Here is a 26,275-nt window from a genome sequence, read left to right on the forward strand (position 1 = left end):
TCTCCACAGAGGAACTCTGGAGCTCTGTCAGAGTGACCATTGAGTTCTTGGTCACCTCTCAGACCAAGGCCCTTCTCCCCTGATTGCTCAGTTTGGCTGGGCGGCCAGCTCTAGGAAGAGTCTTTGTGGTTCCAAACTTCTTCCATTTAAGAATGATGGAGGCCACAGTGTTCTTGGGGACCTTAAATGCTGCAGAAATGTTTTGGTACCCTTCCCTAGATCTGTGCCTCGACACAATCCTGTCTCGGAGCTCTACGGACAATTCCTTCAACCTCATGGCTTGGTTTTTGCTCTGACCTGCACTGTCAACTGTGGGACCTTATATAGAAAGGTGTGTGCCTTTCCAAATCATGTCCAATCAATTGAATTTACCACAGGTGGACTCCAAACAAGTTGTAGAAACATCTCAAGGTTGATCAATGGAAACAGGATGCTCCCGAGCTCAATTTCGATTCTCATAGCAAAGAGTCTGAATACTTATGTAAATAAGGCATTTCTGTATATATTTTGTTCATACATTTTGGAATACGGCTGTAACGTAACAATATGTTGAAAAAGTCAAGGGGTCTGAATACTTTCCGAATGCACTGTATATACACCCTTGATTATTCTGATACAGGCATTTGGAATAATCGCACAAAAACACACATTTGAATTAATCAAATTCATTCGATATATCGCCCAGCCCTACCTCATCGTGCCAAACTGGCCAGCTGACAAGCCAAAGACTTGGATATGAGGCCCACACTGCATTTAAACATTTGGGTGTTATAGTTTGGGGCATTTCCACGTAAAAAGCCCAATGAGCAGTAACATAGTTCATAGGAGCACATCAGAGTTGGTGTCAAATGAAAGCTAGGAGTCTACTTTTTTTTTTACATTAAGGCATAAATACATTTTCCAACCATTTTCCATCATAACATTTTTAAATAAGCAAAAGCTTTGATTTCTGGCCAACCAGATGGAAAATGGGTCTTAGAAAAGAAAACCTTTTCAAAACACAATAACGTTGAAGACCCCTGACAACTAAATCAACATTTATATTTAGTATAAGTTTAAGAAATGCGTTTAAGAAATACTACCTAGTGTCTTGCATTTTCTAATTTCTCTCCCTCATGAGGGGGATAATGAAAGTTCACAAAAGTAACAGGTAAAAGGTAGATTAACCTTAGAGAGTAAATCATAAACCAATTGGTTAAGTAATTCAAACGTGTCATTCTTTTACCAAATCGGTAACAGAATGACAAAAAACAAACAATGACAGCGACTGAATTGGCTACAATGGGAAATCAATGTAGTCACAAACCACAGTTAGGTCACCTACTACTGTCCACCTTCCACTGACTTATGTTGAGCTAAATGTTTTCTTTCTCTTTCTGTCGCGTGGTGGTGAAAGCAAAGTGTGAAAACAGTCTGGACAACCCCTCCCTCTCTCTCTCTCTCTCTCTCCCTCCCTCCCTCCCTCCCTCCCTCTCCCCCTCTCTCCAGTTAAAGTCACCTCTCCCGTCTCTTACTACCCATGAGCCCCCTCTTTATCCATTTACTGTAACCAGCCCTCTCACCCACTGAACACCAACGGACATCGAAATGTAGTTGAAATTTGGTCAGTCCAAATGTTTCACAAGTTTGGACAGTACAGTATGGTAGAGCACAATAGAGTACAGTATAATTTACTGTCTTGTACTGTACTATACTGTATTGAATTGTGCTTTGCAATTCCGGTGCTGTACTGTGATGTCCAAACTTTTGATTGGCATCTTTTTAACGTAAAACATCGGAGTCTCAGCGCCATTCTGTTATTGCGGAATTGCCCATACACACCACGTATTCGCTCATCTGTAGATGAATACAGGAACGATCGATAGATGTTAACCTAGAACTTGTTCACACAAGCGCATTTAAAAAATACAGAAGAAGTGTCTAAGTGACAGTTAATAAAAATACTGAAAACCAACTTGACCCAATTTCAATTCATCTCATTAGCATATAATAGGGATAAATCTAGTCCAACCGGAACGGGAATAACTCTCGCTGTGGGTATTAATGACCACGACCATCTACTGTTCACATTCTGACGGACACCACTATACTGCATCTGACAGTGAGAGGAGAGGAGAGAAGCAGAGGCCTGGGCTGAGAGAGCGAGCGAGAGAGCGAGAGCTTGGCATCAGCTACAGTCCAGTCCATACATCAGCCAGCCTATTGCTTATTGGCAGGATGTGTCCTCTGTCATGGTGGGGGAGCCCCCAGGGTTGAACAGAGCAATTCTTTCTCAATGGGAAAACAGTGTTGTACTAGAAACAATCATGTCTATGGTACGTTAGGACAAATGAATCATGTGTTGTATCAAACCATTATAATGAAATACGTACAGCCATGCATTTAAATGGAGACCGAAAGCTGAATTGCTGTAGGGTCTAACGACCTAAGTCACCTACTGTACAACTACATTCTTAGTCAATGAATGGTAATGCAGTGGCCATGCTTCCTCCTTGCTTTGAGCGGACTTCATTGAATTAGTTCCTTCAGTTCCGCTCCACGATAAACTGTTGCAACACTTTTAAAGACGCTGTACGCAAATATGTTTGTTGATCAGCATAAGACCCCATACTGCGTTGAGGCATGCAAAAAAGACACACGGTACATCTGGATCCACTGTGTACTGTATACCGGTGACTCGAGCTAAGTGACCGTAGAATACGTGCAGTACAGCTCACCAGACAGTACTACTGTAACTCAAATACATTTGAGCGTGCTCCAGATTCTGTTGACTACAGCATGGGCTCTGGTTCAGCGGGAGCATTTACATCAGTCCCAGTTCACAACATACAGTATAACAGGGGTGAACTGTACAGTATACAGAATGACACCAGTCACTGTCATCCCCACATAGTGTACAGTCCCCCCCGTATGCTGTACAGCTCATCCCCCCCCCCGCATGCTGTACAGCTCATCCCCCCCGCATGCTGTACAGCTCACCCCCCCCCGTATGCTATACAGCTCAACCCCCCCGTATGCTGTACAGCTCATCCCCCCGTATGCTGTACAGCTCATCCCCCCGTATGCTGTACAGCTCACCCCCTGTATGCTGTACAGCTCACCCCCCCGCATGCTGTACAGCTCATCCCCCCGTATGCTGTACAGCTCATCCCCCCGCATGCTGTACAGCTCACCCCCCCCGTATGCTGTACAGCTCACCCCCCCCGTATGCTGTACAGCTCACCCCCCCATATGCTGTACACCTCATCCCCCCGTATGCTGTACTGCTCACCCCCCCGTATGCTGTAATGCTCACCCCCCCCGTATGCTGTACAGCTCATCCCCCCGCATGCTGTACAGCTCATCCCCCCGTATGCTGTACAGCTCACCTCATCCCCCCCACCGTATGCTGTACAGCTCACCTCATCCCCCCGTATGCTGTACAGCTCATCCCCCCCGTATGCTGTACAGCTCATCCCCCCCCGTATGCTGTACAGCTCATCCCCCCGTATGCTGTACAGCTCATCCCCCCCATGCTGTACAGCTCACCCCCTGTATGCTGTACAGCTCACCCCCCCCCGCATGCTGTACAGCTCATCCCCCGTATGCTGTACAGCTCATCCCCCCGCATGCTGTACAGCTCACCCCCCCCCCCGTATGCTGTACAGCTCACCCCCCCGTATGCTGTACAGCTCATCCCCCCGTATGCTGTACAGCTCATCCCCCCCATGCTGTACAGCTCACCCCCTGTATGCTGTACAGCTCACCCCCCCCGCATGCTGTACAGCTCATCCCCGTATGCTGTACAGCTCACCCCCCCCCCTATGCTGTACAGCTCATCCCCCCCCGTATGCTGTACAGCTCATCCCCCCCGTATGCTGTACAGCTCACCCCCCCCGTATGCTGTACAGCTCACCCCCCCCGTATGCTGTACAGCTCACCCCCCCCGTATGCTGTACAGCTCACCCCCCCCCCGTATGCTGTACAGCTCACCTCATCCCCCCCGTATGCTGTACTGCTCACTCTTCCCCCCCGTATGCTGTACTGCTCACTCCCCCCGTATGCTGTACAGCTCACCTCATCCCCCCGTATGCTGTACAGCTCACCTCATCCCCCCGTATGCTGTACAGCTCACCTCATCCCCCCGTATGCTGTACAGCTCATCCCCCCCCGTATGCTGTACAGCTCACCCCCCCCCGTATGCTGTACAGCTCACCCCCCCCCGTATGCTGTACAGCTCACCCCCCCGTATGCTGTACAGCTCACCTCATCCCCCCCGTATGCTGTACTGCTCACCTCATCCCCCCCGTATGCTGTACTGCTCACCTCATCCCCCCCGTATGCTGTACTGCTCACTCCCCCCTATGCTGTACTGCTCACTCCCCCCGTATGCTGTACTGCTCACTCCCCCCGTATGCTGTACTGCTCACTCCCCCCGTATGCTGTACTGCTCACCCCCCGTATGCTGTACAGCTCACTCCCCCCGTATGCTGTACAGCTCACTCCCCCCGTATGCTGTACAGCTCACCCCTGTGTATTGTACAGCTCATCACTGTGTATGCTGTACTGCTCACCCCTGTATAGTTCACACTGTATAGGAATGATGAACATCTAATCATCATTACTTTTTTTTTTTAAAACAGACGTGAATTCCAATTGGTGTCTACCCACACAGCGGCGTCTACCCACACAGCAGCGTCTACCCACACAGCAGCGTCTACCAACACAGCAGCGTCTAACCACACAGCAGCGTCTAACAACACAGCAGCATACAGTAGTAGCCCATCCTCCAGTGAATGGAAGGACACCCCAGTGAGAGGCTGATGAGTCCATTATTCATGGTTCTGACTGGCCTTGCAGTAGCCCTAGATAACTGTGGGGAGGGGTTAGGAGTTCAATGGGACAATATTGCCCCTGGAGGAGTGCTAAGCCAATTTAAGGGAAATTTCACGGTAAATGTATGCCAAACAAAAAAAACATTTGATTTCAAAGTTTAATTAATCATACAACTATATACACAAAGACTACTTAACATTTTCCAAAAACAATATCTGCTCCAAATTAAGATTCCAGGAGGTCTGCAGAAAGAATGGAGTGTCAGCTATGATATGACACCTTGACTTAAAAAATATATATATATATATTTTGTTTATTAAACTACAGTAAGTGAAGTGGATTTACACCTGGTAACAGAATTGAGGTAACAGAATTGCATCATGGGTCCCTGATCTGTACTATACAGAAATGCATAATTATGGTTCTGAATGTCATTTCACAAGGTTGGACATCACAGCGCAGTACAATAGAGCACTGTACAGTACAGCCCAGACGAGTATCAGCACAGTGCAGTAGAGCAGTGGTTTTCAACCGGTATGCAGCGGCACAAACTCTCAGGTGTGGCGCATAACTTTTCCTAATCTTGATGTTTTCGGGGATTTCTTTTTTTACACTCCCTTATAAAAACGTGACCTATGGAATGTGTTGATATTAGGGGTCATTACTTCAACATTTTGTTTTGATATATATCCGATACTTGCTACGATCAGTAAATGTTTCCTACGACCCCTTTTCCATCTGTTTACCCAGAAATCAACGTTTTTACTTACTGTACGCCTAATTTTGAAGATGGGGGGGGGGGAAAGGGTCGGAAAATGTTGGTGCTCATGAGTCCTTTTTGATGGAAATGCCCCCTTCGCTGAGTAGTCGTCTAACTGATCTGGAGTGTGTGTGTGAAGCCTGAAGTGTTCAGGGAGAGTTTAGTTAACTGGAGTGGTTTCTACAGATCGCTGATGCACTGCGGGGGGGGGGGGCACATTAGTAGATCATGCTGTTACTGTAAGTCCGCCATACCACACCGCTGTGAGTTTGATTACAAAGACGATCCTTACACCAAATGATCTGTTTACCTTTCTAACAGGTGTTACCCTTCATGGCAAACGCTTCTTCCATACTGCAGTGTGAAAATCCGGCAGAGTGAAGTACACTTCTGGAATGTGGCACAAAAATCACACACTAATTCACATCCCACTGATTCCAAATCACATCCATTGTAAAAAAAAGACACAGTAGCTTCCTCTCTCTGCCTCCGTCGAGTCTCCGAATATGATTTCGCTTACCTTTCCCATTTTGCCCTGTACAGTCGTTCGTAAACGATCCCGTTGTCCATTCCACCCAGTGTCTGATAATAACCGTGTTGTGGTTGGGGAGGGAATCATCAGCATGCACTGTGGGAGGTTAGCTCCCCTCCTGCTGGCTCATCTTGTCTGCCATATTGTGTTGGGGACCCACAGGCAGCTCAGAGGGTTTGTGGGAACATGAACTCTCTGCCTTCCCCACTGAGACCAAATGGCTCTCTGCTGAGGGTGGCTCAGTGCCGCTGTGCATCACCACCCTCTGCAGCTCCACATGGGCCAGACACTCGTACTAGAAGAGCTCCGTCTGCTTTCAAACGACAAACTACACTGCTATGCTCTTTGATTCGCGCACAGAACATTATGGGTGTCTGATCCCCAGATGATGCAGCCCTCATTCAACATGGAAAAACATAATTAAAGATTCAAGCTGGGAATGGGTGTGGGCTAGAGAAGGTTAACGCCAGCGGAGGCTGCCGAGGGAAGGTCGGCTCATTCAAACGGCTGGAACTGAGCTAATGCAATCAAACACGTGGAAACCACGCGTTTGATGTTGTTGATACCTTTCCAGAGGATTCCCCTCCAGTCATTACCCCGCGCCCCTCCTCCCCAATTAAAGGTGCCACCAACCTCCTGTGGTTAACAGATCTGTGAGGTAAGTCATTACTGCCTTCAAAAAAAACGTAATGTAGGCTAGGACTATCCATATTATACGCAACTGGTGTCGTGGGGCCAGTTGTGGAACAGAGAAGAAGATTAGGCTTTGACTGATAACAAGCCTACTGCAGAGCCTGGCTGGAGGAAAGCTTTTGTTTGCATCTATTCAGGTTTTCGCTTCGAATCAATAGTGAAGCAACAATACACGTCAAGTTCCTAGCCTCTCGGCTAGAGACATTACCGCTCCCAAAGAAAAATCACTCAGCCCTCTGACACGTACGTGCAACTGACACTTAGGCCCAGTGACGGCCACACACAATACCTTTCACTGGGGGAACTGTGTTTCAATGTAGGACACAATAGCATAACACGAGCAGCGCATCTTCGATTTAAACCATGCAAGTCAACCCGCCTTGGTGTCGCCCCTGTGTTTTAAAAAAAAAGGGTATCGAGCGCCTTTTAAAAAGGAAAATGCTCACTGACCATTGAAAGAGTCGTAATGAAACAATCCATTTTTTGAAAACGACACCATACGGTAAAATGATATGTTGAGGAATATATTTAAAAAGTGATTATGGTAAATGATGGAGGGATCCGGGAGATAAGAAGAGATTGTCCCATCGTTTCTCTCTACCCCTGGAATGTCACCATCCATCAGCGGCAGGAAGTGATATTTCCTGGAACAGCTCGACAGGCTATCCTTAGGCTGGCCATAGACCAGGGCCATGATTTATGATCCTAACAACCCCATAAAACTCAAAGGCCCAAGGGAGAGAGAAAAAAAAAAAGACATCCTCTGGCAACCCCCATGTGGCCAATTATGGTTGCAAATGAATAAATCCCAGTATGGCCTTCACTTTCAATTGACACTCTTGTGTGGCCCTCATTGCTCATCTCCACACAACCTTCTCACCTCCGGTTGTCCTGACTTCCATCCAACCTGCCAGGGGTGGCATCACACCCTGCCTACGCTTCTCCTGTCATCTCTGGCTGTTCATCATGTCCTCCAGATGGGAAGCTTTTCATTTGTGGACAACGTCTATGCTCTGCTACTCAATAGCAATAAATTCCCAGCAACCATTTCCTAAACACGAATACAGAGATGGGAGCCACAGAACAGACTGGCAGAATTGGTTCAAAAAAGAGGAGAACTAACACATCTATTGCCCATTTTCTCCTTCCATTTCAAATACAGTTTAATATGCACGGCACCGTATGAATGAATGAATAGCCAGTGAATACACATGTGTATGGTCTCAGTTGGCCACGCACAACGGACTCCGACTCAGTGAGAAGCTCTCGGTGGGTACACACAGTCGTGTGCTCATTCTCTATGGGATTTTTTATGGTGCTTTGGGTGAGAGGACACTACCAGAGGAAGCGGAGTAGACAGAAACGTAACGTGTAAAGAGGAGAAGTGGGTGGCTGCATGTCGTTGAGGACTCAGCCCTCCTCTCGCTGTCTGCTCAACCTTGGAATCGGCTAGCTGTTATGGCATAATACTCGAAATAATGGCTTGTGATGTTGGAGTTGAATTGATACCAGCAATTCCTTTCAGTGTGAATAATAATCTGCACATTAAACGTTAAGGATCAGTTTGAAATCTGCACGGCCCTAGGACCAAGCCGGGCCACTTTTAACACAAACACCCGATGACAATCTTCTGACGCCCTATTCTGGAGGGAAACAGACCAATTGATAGTGTCTTTTGGCTGGAGTTGACATTATGAAAAGAGATGGCTTCCTTTGAAGGGGAAAGTCAGTGCACTCGACAAACTCTGAAGACAGTGACTAGGACTCGGAGGCCTACTTACCAGGTATTGGAGTCCTGGTTAAAGACAGATTCCACAGACAAAACCATATGTCTACATGGCATATTTCTACAGAGAATGTAGCTTTAATATCTCTTCACATCTATCTCCACATATTCGGACATTCCCCTCGAGAATATAGTTCCATGTTCTCTTTCCTTGTGAAGAAACAAGACATGCATATACTACCATCTGCAGATTTGATTCAAATAGCCAGTGAAGAATTCCATAGCATCAACTGTGAAAAACGCCTCTGCGTGTTCATGCAAGCTTATCAAAGTAACGATCAATCCACGAGCAAGCCCACCGCCCACACGTTTTACCTTACCCTCTCTTATATCAACCCCAACTTAACATTGATACAGACGCTAGCAAACGTAAATCAGGCCTTAGACCATTTACAACCTTTCAAACAATAAATCACACACACAGAACACTCAATCAACAGAATACTTCAAAATCAACTATCCAAATGAAGAAAACATCTCAAAAGAAAATAATCCAATTTAAATTTCTAAAAATCAGAATAGCCGATAACTTTCTCATATTCCTAACGAATGCTTACTCATGTACTGCGGGCTTAGAGATACATCTAGACCTTCCACCGTAATGGACTCACACTCCTCCCGTTTTAAGAATGTTGAGGAAGAGCTGCTCCCTCCCTGACGCGTCAACACTACAGACTTGTATTTAACAGTCACAGTCATCTGGAACTATGGTGCACAGGAAGAGCACAGCACAGCCATACATGGGTAAGGAGAGACAAGAGGGCAGTGGTGATAAGAGATGATCTGTTCCTCTCTACTGCCGATGCTGCGAACTCTCACCATATGCGAGCCAGGCGAGATTTGCATTGTTAAGGAGGTCTGCAGTCTGCATATGTTAAATGAGTAAACACTGGGCATGTCTGTTCAAAGCAATGGCCAGGACGAGACAGGAGATCCAGGTGCAAACAGCCAAAACAACACTGGCCTTCTGAATCAGTTAGCATCCCAATCACGTGACTCCAACCAATGCTCTCCTTCCTCTCCTGGCATTATCACTCTCATACCATAACAGTTTTCCTGCCTGCTACAATACGGCTCCTAGTCGGTGTCCCAGGACACACAATGTAACCTTCAGCTACTTCAATAAAGTCACCGTGTTCACAAATCAGGTCACAGTTACCACTAGCTACCAGATCATCTCCATACCCCTTGGGCTATAGGTGTAGGGCTGTGTACAAACTAGGGGTGACATTTTGACAGGAGAAAAAAAAAGAAAAAAAAGAAAAAAGAATGACCATAGTATTTCAAATACTCGTCACAGCACTTAATTCAAATGAGTTACACAGTAGGCCCTACTGCAGCTTGTGATACCGTTGCATGCTTCGCAAGTTACACACACAATAAGTGTTCTTGGTATCATTTACACATTTTTGCATTCTCAAAATGAGGCCCTTGGTCCAACATGGTATCTGTGTAAACACGACAGGCACTGGGTGGACTGACATAACGTGTCTCGGGAGAATACTGAAGTGTGAAGTTTAAATTTAGAAACTAGACTTGGCACTGCATTAAAAAAAAAACACCAGATGCCAATTCTTCGAGGAGCCGGTAAACAGGTCCTGTAAACAGACAGATTGTTTATTTATGTTAAATGCATCTGTGAACGTCACGATTCAATTAATACATCAAGAGAATTGGTTTGTTTTTCCACATGGGTACAATTTGTACAGGATGTTTAAAAAAAAAAAAAAGATTACGCTGCTATGAAATTATTATTATTTTTCATCAAGTGCCACATAGATGTGCAATAAGATGTTTGTCGCTTAACTGTTTTGTGGCAGAAGATAAAGAAACCAGGGTTTGCACATTAGTCTGTGTACATGTCTACGCATATTTAAGAAGGAGTACATGATATATATATATATATAAATATACATACATACATACATACATACATACATACATACATATACTTTTGTATGTGGACACCTCTTGAAATTAGTGGATTTGGCTATTTCAGCCACACCCGTTGCTGACATGTGTATAAAATCGAGCACACAGCCAATCTCCATTGAATCTCCATTGAAAACATTGGCAGTAGAATTTTCGCGAAATGTAATGTAATCCATAGAATGGTGTATGATAGTTCAGACTTGCAAAGGCTGCCAGCGATGGATTTGTTATTATAAATGTTTATACTGGTCATAAACAGTGGGGTAGTCTTTTGAACATTTCATTGAGCAAAAGTATTAAGGAAATAAAAGCCCGTCTATAAAAAGCACCGGTTGTGTTCAGTGATTGAAGCAAATAAACGCCTGGGCTATTAATTGTAGTTTTACGGTATTACCATTTTTGATTTGGCAAATTTTTCAATATAATATACTCTACGGGCATATCAAAGTTCCAGAGTGGGATCAGAATTACGATCTGGTTCTTTGAATTTGACCTGTGAAAGCCTAACACTAAGTTCGTATTTCATAACTTCGCTAGTCCTGTTGGCAATAGAGCAAGCTTTCAAATGATGCCCACCTGACCCAGATTGCGATTTATAAAATGGGCTGGATTTGGATTGTGTAAACAACAACTGTGATGGCGGGGATGCAGGGCTGTGTTCCATAGAAAACAACAAGAGTGCTTTCTCTAGTTCCTCAATGGCACAGCTAGCAGAGCTCATATAATCCCATTATGTGCATACTTTGGAGAGGTGTGTGGCAACCAGTTAGTGCGGAACTGGTGCGTTCAGTCGCTCTTTAAAAGGATTCCTAGGTGTAATAAACGTATGCGATAAACATGCCAACTTTGATCAATCGTTATGCTTTTAGATACAAAATGGCAAATATGGCAACAATCCCACCCCCAAAGGACCATCCTAGTGATTACATTGAGAAAATCCCCCAAATATATATATATTTTCCTGGTTTCATGAGGAATCACTCAGAATGTAATACAGGGAGAACCAAGAATACAATGACTCACCAAGGGGAATTAAACCACCGACAAACAAACCAGGCTAGGCATAACCAAGCCCAGTAGTTGGCCTTTTATGTGGAAGAAAGAAAACACTGGTTCAAATCCCCGAGCCGGCAATGTGGAAAAAAATCTACAGTTCTGCCCTTGAGCAAGGCAGTTAACACACAACATCATCTTCTCCCCGATTCTCAATAACAATATTGTCAGTCTGGCCCTAAAACAGAATGGTCATTTTCAATGCAATGATATGGCCTTTGATTTTATTTCACCTTTATTTAACCAGGTAGGCTAGTTGAGAACAAGTTCTCATTTGCAACTGCAACCTGGCAAACCACCCTTAATGTGATTCATGTTCACACACAGGTAAAGATAGGTCAAAGCCCCTTTAGGGAATAACTCAAGAGAAACTTCAAATGTGTGAACAAAGGTTTACAAAGAGTACTATAGCACATCTTGCAGTTTTGCAAAATAACTCATCTTTCTTACTCACACACTGAAACATAGGTGGTAGAGCAAATAATGACAATTACTGTCAAAACACATACTCATCACAAAAGAAAATAGCTATGATTTGCAGGTATCAGAGATCAATGCAGTAGTTCTCTCAGTGAAACGCAACCAAAATTGCACAGCTCTCAAATTGCCACTTCAGCACCGAATTCAGGATATGCTAATTGCCCAACTACATGAACAAGCATTCTGAAAAGGAATTGTTTGGAAATACATTCCGTGGTGTTTTTCCACAACAAGATTTTTTGAATTGCAGAGATATCCTTAAAAGCATCCTCCAACATGTCACACAAAAGACCATTATGAACTACAGTGAAGTGTCATTTCATCCTCTAAAACATGTAACACAAAGCGGCACCATGTCTAGCTCCTAGAAGCAGAATAAGTCAAATCAATCAATGATTTTGCTACTGTGTTTTTTAATGACTCCGTCATTTTTCATGCTCATTGAGTCACTGTGTTGTACTGTCACGGTTGTCGTAGGATGAAGGAGCGGACCGAAGCGCAGCGTGTGCATCGTTCCACATGTTCTTTATTAAAACTGTGAAACTATGCAAAACATACAAATAAACTGAATGATCAAAACAACAAACCGTAACGAAGAGTTACAACATACACTTACTCTAAAAACAATCTTCCACAAACCCAGGTGGGGAAAAAAACTACTTAAGTATGATCTCCAATTAGAGACAACGATGACCAGCTGCCTCTAATTGGAGATCATCCCAAAAAAGCCCAACAGAAATAGAAATACAAAAACTAGAACATAACATAGAAAATCTAAACTAGAAAGAAAAAAACTGTCACGCCCTGACCTACTCTACCATAGAAAATAACAGCTTTCTATGGTCAGGACGTGACATATACAGTGAGCTCCAAAAGTATATGGACAGTGAATTTTTGTTGAAGTTGTTTTGGCTCACTTTGGATTTAAAATGATACAATGACTATGAGGGTAAAGTAAGAAAGTTAGATACACAAATATCATACCCCCAAAATAATTCTAACCTCCCCTGTTATTGTTATAGTGAGAGGTTATCATATCTTGGGGGTATGGTATTTGTGCGTCTAACTTTCTCACTCATCATTATTCACGGTTCATTCAGGACTATCCATAAACATAGTACAGTAGCATCCACATTAATGTAGAAGTGTTTAGAAACATATTCTATTCTTATTTACAATAAAAGTGACTCCAAAATGGCACAATACATTATTTACCATTCATTTCTATTGAAATAATCTGAAACACGACCAAAACAAACAGCAAATGCATCCAACAAATTTGTAGTCACAAGCTTGATGTAGTGACTGCGTGCTATGAACACGGGACCAAATACTAAAAACTCGACTACTTTAGTACACATTCAGTTGAAGTCAAAGTTTACATACACCTTAGCCAAATACATTTCAACTCAGTTTTTCACAATTCCTGACATTTAATCCTAGTAGAAATAACCTGTTTAGGTCAGTTAGGATCACCACTTTATTTTAAGAATGTGAGATGTCAGAATAATAGTAGAGAAAAGGACTTATTTCATCTTTTATTTCTTTCATCACATTCCCAGTGGGTCAGAAGTTACCATACACTCAATTAGTATATGGTAGCATTGCCTTTAAAATTGTTGAATTGGGTCAAACGTTTCAGGTAGCCTTCCATAAGCTTCCCACAATAAGTTGGGTGAATTTTGGCCCATTCCTCTTGACAGTGCTGGCGTAACCGAGTCAGGTTTGTTGGCCTCCATGCTTGCAAACGCTTTTTCAGTTCTGCCCACACATTTTCTAAAGGATTAAGGTCAGGGCTTTGTGATGGCCACTCCAATACCTTGACTTTGTTGTCCTTAAGCCATTTTGCCACAACTTTAGAAATATGCTTGGGGTCATTGTCCATTTGGAAGACCCATTTGCGACCAAGCTTTAAATTCCTGACTGATGTCTGGAGATGTTGCTTCAATATATCAACAACATTGTCCATCCTCATGATGCCATCTATTTTGTGAAGAGCACCAGTCCCTCCTGCAGCAAAGCACCCACACAACATGATGCTGCCACCCCCGTGCTTCACGATTGGGATGGTGTTCTTCAGCTTGCAAGCATCCCTCTTTTTCCTCCAAACATAACGATGGTCATTATGGCCAAACAGTTCTATTTTTGTTTTATCAGACCAGAGGACATTTCTCCAAAAAGTACGATCTTTGTCCCCATGTGCAGTTGGAAACCGTAGTCTGGCTTTTTCTGGCAGTTTTGGAGCAGTGGCTTCTTGGCTGATTTCTTTTGATTTTACCATGATGTCAAGCAAAGAGGCACTGAGTTTGAAGGTAGGCCTTGAAATACATCCACAGGTACACCTCCAATTGTCTCAAATTATGTCAATTAACCTATCAGAAGCTTCTAAAGCCATTACATCGTTTTCTGGAATTTTACAAGCTGTTTAAAGGCACAGTCAACTCAGTGTATGTAAACTTCTGACCCACTGGAATTGTGATACATTTCTAGGTGAAACAATCTGTCTAAACAATTGTTGGAAAAATTACTTGTGTCATGCACAAAGTATATGTCCTAACCGACTTGCCAAAACTATAGTTCGTTAACAAGATATTTGTGGAGTGGTTGAAAAACGAGTTTTAATGACTCCAACATAAGTTTATGTAAACTTCCGACTTCAGCTGTAAATAAATTTAAACCAGTATTTCTGGTCCCCTAAAATGGAGGGACTATGTACAAAAAGTGCTATCATTTCTAAACAGTTCACCTGATATGGATCAAAATAACCTCAAATTAAAGCTGACAGTCTGCACTTTGACCTCATAGTCATTGTATCATTACAAATCCAAAGTGCTGGAGTACAGAGCCAAAACAACAACAAAATGTGTCACTGTCCCAACACTTTTAGAGCGCACTGTAGTTTCACAAGCAAACATCTCTCTCTCACTATTCCTAATGAGAAGTTGGCCTGGGACAGTGTGGGATGTTATCAAGCCTCCAGACAAAGGGGGAGAGAACAGGCAGCAGGGGCAAATAACCCTCATCCCCTCACACATCCCCTCCTCAGAGCTCTGTACCAAAACAGCTGGGGTGAGCCTGGGGCTACGACATCTTAGCCAGGATCTGAGAGCCTCACATGGGATCAATGAGCGTTGACATCGATGTGCTATGGAGGATCTACATATAGGCAGGAAAACACTCGAGACAAGCTGCTATAGAAGAGGCAGCCTAAGGCGAGGGCACTAGCATTTTTTTGCAATGCGGCATAGGGATGAAATTCTCTGTGCGTATACTATACCAAATCAGCATGAGTCGCTCTCCCAGGAGGAAAGCCTGCAGAGACAGACAGTGTGAATTGAAATAAATGAGTGTGCTTCAGTGTTTACCAGCACAGGCCCTGCTCACGAGTCAGTGGGCCATCCGAGTGTGACAGGTGTGGTGCCTGGGCCCAGCACAGAGCGGTGTGATGGATGGACACCCAGACAGCTGCTAAACATCTCTAGATCTACATGTTGCCTGAGGCGTCGCTCACTGACCGATTGCACCCACGTAAATCTCAGGTCTGGTCAATGTGACACGATTAGCAAGAGGCACTGGGGAAGAAACAGCAGATTGATCTTTTTTTTTTCCATCTTACCTTGTTTTTGTAATAGGTGAATCCTTTCTCTGCCTCCTTTTCCTTTAATCATGTCCTTCTCCTACAGACCCATTTCCCTCCTGCCTTCAGGCAGATGAGTAGGAGTCTTTATTGAATAATGGCTGTGTTTGCCTTGGCTTTAATACATATGATCCCCAGCGTGACCGTCCCTAACAACAGAGTACTGATGGATCCTTTAATGTGCTTTACAGCAGTGGGCCAACATTGGTGCCTTTCTGTTGAGGTTGCCATTTGTTTCCATGGACTACGGTGTACCTGCATAATGTATTATCCTGACAGGCTGATATCCTGTTTTATATCTCTAAGGGCATGGACTACTACACTGGGCACATTTTGTTTAACAGCACAGTTGGAGTATTCTGCCCTCCTGTCGGTCACACAGTAACAGTGATGTATCAGCGGAAATACTGACAGATGCAATGTAATGTTACACTTCCAAGTGTTGGAGCTTAACCGAGATAGTGTGTTCTTAGAGGGCAAAGCTGTCCTAAGTTCACACAGTATCACTATTGTCTATTCTTCCTCCGACTATTACGTTTCATTATCAGCCTATGACACAACTCACGGTGACGCTTGACGCACAATAACCATGCAATAAACAAACATGCGTGAGTTTACCACAACGCCTGGGCTAAATCCATGTACAAACTCACGCAGGAGTTTGCCGTCTAAACTTCCTGAAAGAAGAAGCATCTTGCAGTACTCACTGCGTCGGCTTATGAATTGTTACTGGTCGAGACAAACCGTCTCAATACAACAGGTGTTATAACTAGCATATCTTTAATCTAATTTAAACATGAGCAACTCCCAGAGAGCCACAGACTCTCACGTCCAATGTGTTGCCACATCCTGAGAAGCACTAGCTTTGACGACAATGAATCAGACCGGCCTCTCTATTCTCCAGCTCTCTCTCTATTCTCCAGCTCTCTCTCTATTCTCCAGCTCTCTCTCTATTCTCCAGCTCTCTCTCTATTCTCCAACCTATGTCCCGCCTATGTGGCATCTTAGCAGCCCCTCAGGATCCGCAATGACTGGCAGGTATTTTGGGCTGTAATTTCCTGTTTCTAATAGGAACCAATCAGATACTCCGCATCATTCACCTCTATTAACGCAGCTTGTTTTGTTCAGTCATCTCCAATTTCCACTCCTGGATTGTAACATTATCCTTCTGGATACAAATACAATCAACCTTAAGTGGTTCCTCAAGAAAATAGCGCAGTGACCCACATGGGATTTTAACCAATAGTGTTTTGTTGGTGACAAGGCGCCCCGGACTCTGCACTGCTCCCTTCAACATAACGCATTGTATTTCCTTGTGCACTGGGGACTTACGGAATTTAGCAACTCAGTCCAGTTAGTAGCAAAGTTCAACAGAGCCAAACTCCCAGAATGAAATAAATAAAGCAGGGGTCCCTGAAGGTGTAGAGAGAAACAAATATCTCAACAGTGACCTTTTTTCCTCTTCATCATCCAGGGAAGCGATCCCCGTTTGGCTGCATGTGCAGCTGGCATGCGGCTGAGTCACGCATCAGGCCTGATTAAAAGCAGCAGTCCTCTCCGGGCAAGCCCCATTTCTTTTGCAGGGCCAGGAGTGCAGCGGGCCAGGGCCACTATGCTCAGTCTGTGGACACGACCTTGGTGGGGCATGATGGCGCGAGAGACCCAAGCCAGGGCACCACAGCGTCTATAACCCCATCAACACAACAACACAAACCGCACGCATGTCATCTCCAATAGGGCTCATCATTATCTCGAGCCCTACACCTTGTCCCCCTCCCCTATTGCATATTGACTGATATTCTTTGACTGAAATATTTATTGTCGAGAATCAAAATCTACCTACTAACCAAATATTGCTGCATCACAGTTGATTTTCTAGAGCCGTCAGAAAAATTATATCAAGAATACACATTCTGAAAACGGGTGTATATCGGATACCAGAGTCGTTTTAGAGATAACAATCATTTCTAAAACTCTCCTAAAATATTTCTTATACAAAAATCCCTCTACGGCAACAGTCCAACACTCAGTTTCCCTTATTATACATACAGCAGAAACCATTAGTCAGATGAAGGCTGTGATCAAATCAGCTCTACAGCATAACAGCTCTGGCATTATGAAGCAGCCATGTTCCTTAAGACAACAGATGGTACAGTGTTCAATGCAGTAACATCCTTAGGGTGGTAAAGACATCCAGCAGCTTTCCACATACAACTGGTGCTTAAAGCTTTGTTCAAGAGCAGGGACGTTCATTCGCTGTCCACAAGTGTAGTGCTGAAATGAGATACCATAGCACTGAGCAGAGCAGCCGTCCCCCTTTCACAAGCTTTTAGATAGAGATGAATGTAAATAAGAAAGCAGAGTGTTTTGCTATTGCTTGGGTTTACTGTATGGCAACCGAATAAGAGACTAATGAAAATAAGCTTATTCTTTCCTCCTGCTCCTTAGACTAAACTCATTCCCATCAAGATGTCGATTGCCACTGGCCATCTAAGACAATTACAAGGTCATCTCTGTCACGTCTAGACTGTTAATTTGCACCCTTCTCCCGGCAATTAAAACACTTGCACTGGGCAAGAAGACATGTCATTAGTGGACTGTAAGGAAGAGAATGAACCTGGGGCAAAGAATCTGTCGTAAAATGTTCCTTCACAAATCCAGTTATACTGACCTCTTCCAGAGCCACCTCCTCATATCGTCTATATGGCGTTTTATGATATGTCCAGATAATGGGATTGTTGTGTTGTTTTTATACTCAAGCTGCCCTCCTGGCAAGGCCTCTCTCCTAAAAAGAGAGCCATTTATCACCTCAGAAAATAATCCTAAAGAAAGGATATCATTGTAGCGGGAATAAGAAGCTTCCTTTCTGTCCATCGGCATAAGTATCAGATCAGGCTACCTCTTTACTCTGTTTGAACAGGTCTGATTATCAGAACTGCAGGCTACACTCGGTCACTAATCAGATGGTCCATCAAGACGGATATCAAAAACACAAATCAAACAGAACATATCTGTAAGCTATTTAAACATAACATTTAAGGCCTCCCGAGTGGCGCAGTGGTCTAAGGCTGTGCCACTAGAGTTTCTGGGTTCAAGTCCAGGCTCTGTCGCAGCCGGACGCGACTGGGAGACCCATGGGGTGGCGCACAATAGGCACAGCGTCGTCCGGGTTAGGGGAGGGTTAATGGGCATTGAGTGGGCATTGTGTCGAGAACCAGTGCAGCTTGGTTGGGTTGTGTTTCGAAGGATGCACGGCTCTCGACCTTGGCCTCTCCCGAGTCCGTACGGGAGTTGCAGCAATGAGACAAGACTAACTACCAATTGGATACCACGAAATTGGGGAGAAAAAGGTGTAAAAAAAGAATGATAAGAAATGCATAACATTTAATCATTCTGCAAGTCTTATTGATCATCATAGAAGCTAGTCTGGCAGTGCCTGGAAGTTCCAAGTATACAGTGCTTTCGGATAGTATTCAGAACCCTTGACTTTTTCCACATTTTGTTACATTACAGCCTTATCCTAAAATTGATAAAATACAAAATGTTCCTCATCAATCTACACACAATACCTAATAATGACAATGACAAAAACAATGACAAAAACAGATTTTTTTAAATGTTTGTACATTAAATATCACATTTACATAAGTATTCAGACTCTTTACTCAGTACTTTGTTGTAGCACCTTTAGCAGCGATTACAGCCTGGAGTCTTCTTGGGTATGACGCTACAAGCTTGGCACACCTGTATTGGCACACCTGGGGAGTTTCTCCCATTCTTCTATGCAGATCCTCTCAAGCTCGGTCAGGTTGGATGGAGAGTGTCGCTGCACAGCTATTTTCAGGTCTCTCCAGAGATGTTCGATCGGATTCAAGTCCGGGCTCTGGCTGGGCCACTCAAGGACATTCAGAGACTTGTTCCGAAGCCACTCCTACATTGTCTTGGCTGTATGCTTAGGGTCATTGTCCTGTTAGGTCAACCTTCACCCCAGTCTGAGGTCCTGAGAGCTCTGGAGCAGGTTTTCATTAAGGATCTCTCTATACTTTGCTCCGTTCATCGTTTCCTCGATCCTGACTAGTTTACCAGTCCCTGCCGCTGAACAACATCCCAACAGCATGATTCTTCCACCACCATGCCTCACTGTTTCCTCCAGATGTGACACTTGGCATTCAGGCCAAAGACTTCGATTTTGGTTTCATCAGACCAGAGTATCTTGTTTCTCATGGTCTGATAGTCTTTTGGTGCCTTTTGGCAAACTCCAATAGGCTGTCATGTGCCTTTTACTGAGGAGTGACTTCCGTCTGGCCACTCTACCATAAAGGTCTGATTGGTGGAGTGCTGCAGAGATGGTTGTCCTTCTGGAAGGTTCTCCCATCTCCACAGAGGAACTCTGGAGCTCTGTCAGAGTGACCTTTGGGTTCTTGGTCACCTTCTTGACCAAACCCCATCTCCTCCGATTGCTCCGTTTGGCTGGGTGGCCAGCTCTAGGAAGAGTCTTGGTGGTTCCAAACTTCTTCCATTTAAGAATGAAATGAAGACTAAGGAGATTATTGTGGACTACAGGAAAAGGAGGACCGAGCCCCGCTCCCATTCTCATCGACGGGGCTGTAGTGGAGCAGGTTGAGAGCTTCAAGTTCCTTGGTGTCCACATCAATAACAAACTAGAATGGTCCAAACACACCAAGACAGTCGTGAAGAGGGCATGACAAAGCCTATTCCCCTTCAGGAAACTAAAAAGATTTGGCATGGGTCCTGAGATCCTTAAAAGGTTCTACAGCTCCAACATCAAGAGCATCCCGACTGGTTGCATCACTGCCTGGTACGGCAATTGCTGACCGCAAGGCACTACAAAGGGTAGTGCGTACGGCCCAGTACATCACTGGGGCTAAGCTGCCTGCCATCCAGGACCTCTACACCAGGCGGTGTCAGAGGAAGGCCCTACAAATTATCAAAGACCCCAACCACCCCAGTCTTAAAATGTTCTCTCTACTACCGCATGGCAAGCGGTACCGGAGTGCCAAGTCTAGGACAAAAAGGCTTCTCAACAGTTTTTACCCCCAAGCCATAAGACTCCTGAACAGGTAATCAAATGGCTACCCGGACTATTTGCATTGTGTGTGCCCCCCCCCAACCCCTCTTTTTACGCTGCTGCTACTCTCTGTTTATCTTATATGCATAGTCACTTTAACTATACATTCATGTACATACTACCTCAAATTGGGCCGACCAACCAGTGCTCCCGCACTTTGGCTAACCGGGCTATCTGCATTGTGTCCCACCCACCACCCGCCAACCCCTCTTTTACAGTACTGCTACTCTCTGTTCATCATATATGCATAGTCACTTTAACCATATCTACATACTACCTCAATCAGCCTGACTAACCGGTGTCTGTATGTAGCCTCGCTACTTTTATTGCCTCGCTACTGTATATAGCCTGTCTTTTTACTGTTGTTTTATTTCTTTACTTACCTATTGTTCACCTAATACCTTTTTTGCACTATTGGTTAGAGCCAGTAAGTAAGCATTTCACTGTAAGGTCTACACCTGTTGTACTCAGTGCACGTGACAAACTTTGATTTGATGACCTTCAATGCTGCAGACATTTTTGGGTACCCTTCCCCACATCTGTGCCTCAACACAATCGTGTCTTGGAGTTCTACGGACAATTCCTTTGACCCATAACTTGGTTTTTGCTCTGACCTCCACTGTCAACTGTGGGACCTTATATAGACAGGTGTGCGCCTTTCCAAATCATGTCCAATCAATTACATTTACCACAGGTGGACTCCAATCAAGTTGTAGAAATCTCTCAAGGATGATCAACGGAAACAGGTTGCACCTACTTATGTAAATAAGGTATCTGTTTTTAGTTTTTAATACATTTGCAAAAATGTCTAAAAAACTGTTTTTGCTGTATATTAATTTATACTAATACAATTGCTCAGAGAAATTCACAAGTAATAAAATACATCAACAAAAAAATAAGTCTAAATTATTGGCACCCATTTCAAATATTCCAGCACCGACCTCTTGCAAGGATAATAGCATAGAGATTTTTTCTAACATGTTTTATGAGATTGGAGAACACATTGGGAGGGATCTCAGACCGTTCCAGTCTGGGGACTGAGATGGCGATTGCAAAATGTTGATTTTGTGGTCAATTAACCATTTCTTTGTGGACTTTGATGTGTGCTTGGGGTTATTGTCTTGCTGGAAGATCCACTTGAAGCCAATGTTCAGCTTCCTGGCAGAGTCAACCAGGTTTTGGGCTAAAATGTCCTGGTACTTGGTAGAGTTCATGACGCTGTTGACCTGAAAGTAACAAGCGAAAATCCACTTTTCTTAAGCTGAAAGATGACGCCCAGAGCTTACCCATGATGTTGCACAACGATTTAAGTCAATAAGTCATCGTTTTAGTCAAAGTATGATATAGTTGGCCTTGAAGTGGGAAATCCGTGTCAATGCCATAAGTTTCCTCAAATGAGATGACGTGGAAATACTTTTCAGACTACGTTTCTTTTCAGGACAGGGTTTTATTTGAATGTTACCACCCACCAGCATGGCATTGTTTTTTTAATCAGAAACGCATGCAAAGTATTCCCTCCTCACGAGTTGCGACTGAGCTGAGCCAAACAGCCTTTCTACTTCCACCTAGGCGCATGAGCCATGGAGCAAATAAAAATTGGATGTACAAACTTGTTGTTGGACCTCCACTTTTTTTTAACCAGACAATAATCATAATCCATTGGTTAATTTGTTAATTTTCACTTATTTTGTTTTGCTGGTCTGTATTAAAAATATATAAAATGACCATTTTATAAATAATAATTGAATGATATGATTGCATTTTTCCAACCCTGCCTCCCCTGTCACCCCAAGATGAATGGTTTTGAACACTAACGTTTTGCTTTGATTGGTGCAGCTAGAAAGCACTATTTCACAACAAGTGTCTATTCTATAATGAAAAGGCACCACAGAAAGAAAACTCAAGGAACTCATTTATCTACCGTATTTTGTTGTGCCGTCGTTACATTTGTATTGGCGTTTCGTCCGCTCAGGGTGTTGTTACATATCATTGAGCGGCATGCATCATGAGCAAAATCATTGCAGCCTTTCACTTCCCCTGTGGTAACCATGAGCACTGGGTGACTTCGCTTTGCTGTACCGCAGCCGAATAGCCTATCAGCAGCCTACCAAAGGTTACACCTTGTCCATTACAATGTAATGTCTAACTCCGATCGTTCACTGATTATCCATATTCACTTTTTCTATGGCGGATTCGCGGCCGCAATATACAGTAGACGCCAAAACTTTGGAGATCACAACAGATGGCAAAGTAAAAAAATACTGGTTTCCCCTATCCATCTGTGGCACAGCTTTTTTCAAAGTTAAAGAAACCATACAACTTTATGCACAAGGACTACTTTTATCAATTTCCACTTTTTCTTTTTACAAACACACATTTACAGTGAAGATGCAGTTTGTGCTGTTGGCGCCATCATTCTTCAATTAAAATGTGTCACTGGTTTTTGCTTGCCCTATGACAAATCCAGCACAAGAAGCAGCCATAGCCAGCTGGCTAAGCTTTTGAATACTGTGTGATCAGGTTAGCAAGATATCTAGCTAGATAAAGGTTAGTATGCTAGCAAGCTACACTCACTGAAAGCTGTCATTGCCCTATTCGTTGTTTCTCTCCACTCTAAATGTACAACGACGTTCACACCCCCAATTTGTGAATACATTTCAAGAATATGTATTAAGCCTGTGTCTAGCATTTTCACTCTAGGATGGGAATTATGCCAAAATAGGGGTGTCAACTTCCTATGGAGGGTGCCTTTGACAAGGGCCCCAGGACCAGTGGAATCAAAATGCCCATAACATCAAAAGATCCACCACCATATTTTACAGTAGGTATGAGGTTATTTTCTGCATATGCATCTTTCTTTCAACACCAAACCCACCACTGGTGTGCGTGGTCAAAGAGCTCTATTTTTATGTCCTCTGACCACAGCACCGGTTCCAATTCAAGTGCCAATGCCGTTTAGCATACTCCAGACGTTAACATTTATTGGTTGCTCTCAATAAAGGCTTTTTTTCTGGCAACCCTTCCAAAGAGGCTATTGGCATGGAGGTGGTGTTTATTGTAGATTTGGCGGCCAGAAGATGCGACCAAGTTCTGTAATTCTCCAACTTTGGTCCTTTCCATTTTTCTTTGACTTCTGAACCATCTTTCTCACTGTGCGTGCGGACAACATACACTTGCGTCCAATACCAGGCAAGTTTACTACTGTTCCAGTGGTTTTAAACTTACTAAATGTTGCCGTAAGTGGTATATTTTTCCTATTTTTTTTTGTACCCATTGCCGGATTTATGAAGGTCAACAACATTTGTGTCTATTTGTGAGCTCTTTGCCTTTTCCCATGGTGATGGATGACAAAGGGATTTTACATGCGTTACCTCATTTGTATACCCCAGTGAAACAGGAAGCCATGGAAAACCACAATACAACAAAAGTAAAAGTTAATGCAGATTGAATATTTTGGATTTATTTATAAAAATCTTTAAGGTGCCAATAATATGTACATAATCTTTTGGAGAGAAAAGGTATTACTTGTTAAACAAAATCTATTTATTTGAGCAATTGTATTAGTATAAAATAATAATTTAATTTTTTTGCATAAAATATAGCTCAGTATTTTATTTAGGTATTTTCTACAGTCATTTCCCCTCATCTTTATGAAGAGTAACAATAACTTTGGACCTGATTGTATGAGTGAGTGAGGCCCACTGTTGCTGGCAGTGTGTCTCTACTGTGACCCACCCTGGATAAGTTTGTCCACTGGGGTGTGAGGTCCAGGTGTGAGGATGCTACTTCATTAAAGTTGCAATGCAGCCGTTTTTATCTCAATATCGAATCATATCTTGGTAACAATTAAGTACTTTACTGTGTTTGTTTTCAATTTAAAAAAGTGGGGGGAAAAAATTGCTTCTTAGCAAAGGGCAATTTCTCAAGCAAGAATGTTGCTCGGACTGTCTGTAATGACTTTCTTAACAACTCTGACACTAAAAAGAGCATTATCATCATTTTCACAACTTCACAGTATTATTCCAACCTCAGTGTGGAAATATATATAAAACAAATTAGTGCTGTTTTTACATCCCTTCCAAATGAACCTTTTGTGAACTGCTGTGTTAATCATGTCAAGTAACAGTGGACCTAATTAGAGTGAGAGAGAGTAGTTGTGGGCAGTTGGTAAGAAATCACATCACAGGGTCTAGGACAGGGTCCTAGACCCTGTGTAGCTGTGTAGTGCTAGGGCAAAAACCAAAACGTGCACCCAGGGGGGGCCCCAGGACCGAGTTTGGGGAAACCTGATCTAGGGCACCTCTACCAGCTGAAAGTAAGGTGTCGATGGTGTGTTACCCTCATCTGGCAAGGCGATGGGGTGGAGAGAAGATAAGACGCGCCGCCAGCAGTCTGGAGTGACCTTGTGTGTTTAAGTTCAGTTACCTTTCACAGACTCGGGAGATGCCCCAGGTGGACTGCGACTACGGACTGTGTGTAGCCAATGGCTGGATCAGTAGCTTATTTAATTCCAGAGGAAACAAACGTGACAAAATTACATAACTGTCATTATTTAATGGAGGAGCTGTCCCTCACCTACAACACTGAGCACCGCCTTGACAATAGTTACACAGAGCACCGCCTTGACAATAGTTACACAGAGCACCGCCTTGACAATAGTTACACAGAGCACCACCTTGACAATAGTTGTCAAGTGTTAAACGACCCAATGCCTACATCTGCTAGTAAAGTCTAATTCACACCATTCATCATTGCGTGATGTGAGCCAACAAACAAGCCATCCCTGCGGGCAATATTGCCAAGCCACTTCTACTACCCATGCAATAAGACGAATGAATCCTCTCCCCTCAATTGATCCTGCTGTAACCCAGTCAATGCAGAAATAAGCCGAACGACTCCGAGAAGCACTCATTTATAGCATAAACAGAACGCATGTCTTATTACTTGACGACAATCGCTGATTTTGTCGATTGGAAAGCAGCAACATTATTATTGTCGGCTAGTGCAGACAATCACAGGTCTGATGATAGCGAGGTCCATAGCCTAGGCAACTGCAAAGCCATACCACGGGTCGGGAAGTCTACGGGAATAACCTTTACTATAACACCTGAACCAATATTTAAATGTTTCTTTATCGAGGTCATCCCCTGGGGAAATATTCAGTTGTCTTACCTGGCCATTATTCTGCACTCCAACACCCGACACACAGACAACGTGGTTTGTTAGAATTATCCCGGAGTTCGCGGCAGAATTCCCAAGGTTTTGAATATTTCAACAGAGCATGTAGGTGAAACGCTGCAGACTTCTTCGTCTTCTGGAAAGACATGCAGTTCTGAGCCCAGTCGAATCCCCGGAATCCCCGCATTAGACAATAGTTGTCTTCCTCCACCGCATTGAAGACAGCAGCAGAATCATCACTCCCCCGACTCAGCGGTGCTGATGGTTCGGTGTTGGGTTGAGGGCGCGGTCAACGGCAGTTGACCAATCATGTGCACTCC

The 26,275-nt window shown here is 43.7% G+C and overlaps 1 protein-coding gene across 5 annotated transcripts in view; it reads right to left on the minus strand.

Moving 5' to 3' along the window:
* LOC106602987 (neurexin-2) overlaps positions 1 to 26,275 on the minus strand; it is a 324,834-nt gene extending 298,559 nt beyond the window's left edge. The window contains exon 1 of one of the 5 annotated variants that reach the window (XM_045716898.1): positions 25,950 to 26,275. The gene's annotated coding sequence lies outside the window, so the exon portion shown is untranslated. The remainder of the gene's footprint in view (positions 1 to 25,949) is intronic. The other 4 variants (XM_014196084.2, XM_014196086.2, XM_014196088.2 and 1 more) reach the window with 4 other exon arrangements.

Source organism: Salmo salar, chromosome ssa04 (assembly GCF_905237065.1).
Source record: "Salmo salar chromosome ssa04, Ssal_v3.1, whole genome shotgun sequence".
Lineage (NCBI taxonomy): Eukaryota > Metazoa > Chordata > Actinopteri > Salmoniformes > Salmonidae > Salmo > Salmo salar.